The sequence below is a fragment of the Neovison vison genome, chromosome 2, assembly GCF_020171115.1.
Source record: "Neovison vison isolate M4711 chromosome 2, ASM_NN_V1, whole genome shotgun sequence".
Taxonomy (NCBI): Eukaryota; Metazoa; Chordata; class Mammalia; order Carnivora; family Mustelidae; genus Neogale; species Neogale vison.
Genome location: NC_058092.1, coordinates 22694074 through 22699272, shown reverse-complemented (window position 1 = coordinate 22699272; position 5199 = coordinate 22694074). Strand labels below are relative to the sequence as shown.

General features: G+C 41.6%; 1 non-coding gene across 1 annotated transcript; it reads right to left on the bottom strand.

Moving 5' to 3' along the window:
* Positions 1-3665: 3665 nt before the first annotated feature.
* On the bottom strand, positions 3666-3772 carry LOC122901508. The gene has a single exon (XR_006383522.1). It is a non-coding gene; the product is annotated as a U6 spliceosomal RNA (small nuclear RNA).
* Positions 3773-5199: the final 1427 nt, after the last annotated feature.

Genomic DNA, 5199 nt, shown 5'->3' with positions numbered 1-5199 from the left:
TATACCTAGAGAGGGTGGGAAGGAGTGGGGTGACATTCTCAGTACTTGAAACCCCAATCAGCCCTGTGCAGCTGGCTTCGACTGTAGATCCCTCCACCCCTCTGATGTAGAACCTATCTGGGTCTCTGCCATTGGGCAGTCTGAAATCTTAGGACAGGCTTGTAGTTATATTGAATTTTTATTTTAGTGTTCCTGCCTGAAATGAGTTTCCCTATTGATAAAACCTTTTTAAACAAGGATATATTTCTTTTGAAGCGGGAAACCGAGGCACGTGTACACACCCAAGATGATGAAGATCACAGTGCCTGCCTCACTGGGCTGTTGGGAGGATGACGTGATGCCACGCCCACAGCACGGCGCCAGCTGTGTGCTCAGGGCCCTTGCTGTTGCACATTGAGGGTCTGCATGGGATTTTTGCTGTAGGACCTCCACATCCTGGCTGACTCACCAGTAAAATCAGAGCTACATGCTCTTCCCAGACTGAAAGCAGGATGACCTCTTAATGCCACTTCATTTCTGTAATCTTCACTGTTGGGGCTCCGTTGTGCCGGTAAGGTTTGATGTTGATAGTACCGGAGGGCGGGAGGGTGGTTTGGAACACCCCGTTCTTTTCTCTATGATTCAGTACCTTCCTTTGTTCATGCATCTAGGAAACACCATGCAGCCCTCCCCTGATTCCCATTCTACCAATGAAGTAATTGAGCTCTGCCACCTCTTCTATTTGTAGCCTTAATCCCTGTCTGTGCAAGCACAGTGGGCTGTCCCCTTGCTTTGAATGCAATATCAAGGATCCAAGGATTTGCATGGGAAACCAAGATTCTCTGGTTTGGGACAGTTGGAAACAACTGGCTTACTTGAACAGATTGATTTTTTTCTGGATCATTGCTGGCAAATCAATATTTGATTGTGTCACCCACTGCGGTGCTCATTTGCTAGCCCCACCATCTCCCCACATCCCCCTCCCCCACCACCTCCCTTAAGAAGTGGCAGAACAGATCAATGATCTTGAAAAAAATCTAGATAAAAGTGTCTCAAGTAAACCTGAGGGGAGGAGATGTGCGGGCGGCTCTCGAGGAGTCCATAAATCTGAAGCTGATGAATTACCTGGACAGGTGCCTCTGCCACCAGCATCCTGGCTCAGGACGGGAGTGGCATTAATTAGCTCTCTGGTGCTGGTTATCTGGAGTAGCCTACTCCATTTTTCTCATTTATTGTTATTAGACTTCAGGAAGGTGTTTGCTAAGTCTCCCCATTACTCCCTTATCTAAATATTAGGTATATTTGGTGAGGACTGAGCGTGCCCTGCAGGAAGGAAGACTCGGTCACTGAAACGCTCACTGGAGTGATCTCCTGTCAGTGTGATGGGGGACGGCAGGATAGTCAGTCCTTCATAACTGTCATCCCCATCATTGGTGCCATAAATTCTCCTCCCTTCCCCTTCCCTGCTCTGTGGATGGTGTGCCCAACTCAAGGCAGGGGAAGTAAGCTGCTGCTAAGAATGATTCCTGCCTAGAAAGGCGACAGGGAGGGCAAGGGGAGGCTGCCCAGGAGGGCCCTCTCCCTGTGTCCAACTTTAACCTCCTCCTTACTGTGTGTTCTGTTGCAGTCAGAGCCTCGACAGGAACCCACCAGGCTCCAAACAGCAACAGACGCCACGATGTTCTTTCCTAATCAAATTGCCCCAGATCCCCTGGCCCTAGAGGGTGCAAAGTTATATGTCAAAATCAGATGGCTTTTCTCCTGGACATAGATTTTTCTGAGTAATTCGCCTTTCCCAAAAAACAGCCAAGTGCCTGGTTCTGAGCAGTATTGAAAGTCACACACTAAGACTCCACGTAATAGTGGCTTATGCAAGACAGAATCCCATTATTCCCTTACACACCAGTTCTAGAGTTGGGTTGGCTACTGGGACCTCGTGAGGTGGCTCCACAGTCTTGGGGATGCGGCCTGCTTCCATCTTGTCTTGTCATTCCTCATTTGTTGACATTATTAATTTTATGAAATATGGCTCAACTCCCATCCACATCCTCTCCAATAGGAAGGAAGAGTAAGAGGTCATGCAAAGTATGCCCTTTCTCTTTAAGGACACAGCCTGGGACTGGCACGTAGGAATACTCACATATCATTGGCAGAAGTCAGTCCCATGGCTGCACCATGCTGCAGGGGAAGCTGGAAAATGTAGTTTTTATTTTATGCAGTTGAACTTGAGGTTCTATAACTAAGGGAAGAAGTAGAGAATATGTGGGTATGGACAGGGTGGGTGGGAAATGGCTGGCCATACCAGGGATAGGTGCAAGGGGAGTGTTTTGGGGAATTGGGGTGAGGCTGGCTATGGGGAGGGGAAAGACTAGGGTTCCTTCTGTCTTTTCTAGCTTTCTGCCTTCCTGGGGCCTTATTTCTCCTCCTTTGACCTTTCTCAACGTTGATCTTGGTGTATGGCTCTTTTCCTATTTTAATTTGGATCTTCTAAAGTATCTTCCAGAGCATGGAGAATTATGGAACAGCCCTGGGATTCACTAAACCAAGTGCAACCACATAGAAGTTTAGAGAATTTAATTGTTGGAACCTACTGTGTGCAGACACTCTTCCAAGTGCTGAAGATACAGCCCAGAGTAAAAACAGTTATTTATGGTCCCTTCCATCCCAGAACGTGGGCTACAGCAGGAGAAAAATCACACAAATACCTAGTAAATTACAGCTATGATTTCCACTTCTGGCCAAGATGGAGTCATAGGGACCAGATTTACCCTTCTATGCAGAACAATTAAAAAACTGTACAAAAATATAAGAAACAATGACTTTTCAGACATTAACCATCAAGCAAAGAAGACACAATGATTCCTGAAAGATAGGATTGAAAAGGCAAATCCTATGAATATTTCATATTTTACGTGTTAAAAAAAGGCTTTTGTTCTTGAGAGATATTCTTTTGAGCTTAAAATTTTAGTCTAAAAGGGTTTTCCCCCAGTGTTTTAAAACATTTCTCTACTGTTTCCTCACTTGAATTGTTTCTGAGGGAAAATACACTGTCATCCTTATTTTTGTTCCTCTGCATAATGTGTCTTTCTTTTCCCTTCAGATAGTTTCAAAGCTTTCTCTTCACCATTGGCTTTTAGAACTTTGATCATGATGTGACCTAGTGTAGTTTTTTCTATATCTTTTGTGCTTGTGATTTGTTGAGCTTCTTGGACCTGTGGGTTTATACTTTCCATCAAATTTAGAAATTTTTTTTCAAAAATTTTTTTCTGTCCTGAAGGAGTAAGTCACCCAGACTGGTGCCACAAGGGATGTTAGATGTCATTTGGGTGGAAGAGAAATGATATGGGATGGATCTCACAAAGAAATGAAGAATCTGGAAAGAGAAGTTACACAGGTTAACATAAAATAGTTTCTGTTACTATTTGCATCTTTGTATATTGAATATTTGAATACCAATGACAACAAGTTAGTGCTGGGTTTATAACATATGGAGAAGTCGAACATACGACCACCATAGCATAAAGCCCTAGAGGGGAGAAATAGAAGTATACTATTACAGAATTCTTTTTTGGGGGGGGTGTAAATTGTAAACTTTTTTATTGGAAAACAAATATACAACTTGGAACAAATTTGAGGCAAATTGTGTCATAAGCATATTTTCTGTACATGGCTAAACAAATTTTAAAAAGAATGTAGAACACTTTACAAATTTGCATGTCATCCTTACACAGGGGCCATGCTAATCTTGTCTATATGCTTCCAATTTTAGTGTATGTGCTGCCAAAGCAAGCACTACTCTTACAGAATTTTTACATTGAATGTGCAGTGATATAATACCACTTGGAGAAATACAGTGTTAAGTAAGAATATATAGTATAAACCCTAAATTGACCACTAAAATACCAAGACAAAAAGCTAAAGGTCTTAGGGCAACAAAAAAAAGATTAAATGGAATCAGGAAAATAATCAGTTATTCATGAAGAAGGCAGAAAAAGAAGAAAAATTGAATGGAGAACAGAGGTAAAAAGCAGAAAACAAAGAGCAAGCTTATGTGTAAAAAACTAACCAAATTAATAATCAAATATTAATAATTAAATCTGCTTTCCAACCAGGGCCTGACCGAATGGCTCTTGCAAAGAAGGGTTGTGAGAAGGGTCATTCTGCTGTCCATGAGGTAGGGATCAGGGAACACACTGACATTTACAAGTGCAGCCATGGAGTGGGTTTCAAGAAGCGTGCCCCCTGGGCACTCAAAGAGATCCAGATATTTGCCATGAAAGAGATGGGAACTCCGTATGTTTACATTGACACCAGGCTCACCAAAACTGTCTGTGTCAAAGAAATAAGGAATGTTGCATATTGTATCCATATGGTCGTCCAGAAAATGTAATGAGGTTAAAGATTCACCAACAAGCTGTACACATTGATTACCTACGTACCAGTCACCGCTTTCAAAAATCTGAAGAGTTAATGTGGATGAGAACTTATTGCTGATTGTCAAATAAAGGCATAAAACTTAAAAAAAATCATGTTAAATGTAAATGGTCTAAATGCCTACATTAAATGTACAGGTAGTCAGATGAGATAAAAATCTAAAAAAACCAGATTAGATTAGATAAAAAAGCAAGATTCTTGCTCACAAGAAATTCAGTTTAAGGCAAAGGAAACAAAAGCAAAAATGAACTTTTGGGACTTCATCAAGATCAAAGCTTCTGCACAGCAAAGGAAACAGTCAACAAAACAAAGAGGTAACCCACAGAATGGGAGAAGATATTCACAAATGACACTACAGACAAAGTGCTGATATCCAAGATCTATAAAGAACTCCTCAAACTCAATACTCAAAAAAGAGATAATCATGTCAAAAAATGGGCAGAAGACATGAACAGACACTTCTCCAAAGATGACATACAAATGGCTAACAGACACATGAAAAAGTGTTCATCATCATTAGCCATCAGGGAGATTCAAATCAAAACCACACTGAGATACCACCTTAGATCAGGTAGAATGGTCAAAATCAACAAGACAGTAAACAGCAATTGTTCGAGAGGATATGGAAAAAGTGGAACCCTCTTACACTGTTGGTGGGAATGCAAGTTGGTGTAGCTACTTTGGAAAACAGTGTGGAGATTCCTTAAGAAATTAAAAATAGAGCTACCCTATGACCCTTCAATTGCACTACTGGGTATTTATCCCAAAAATACAGACATAGTGAAA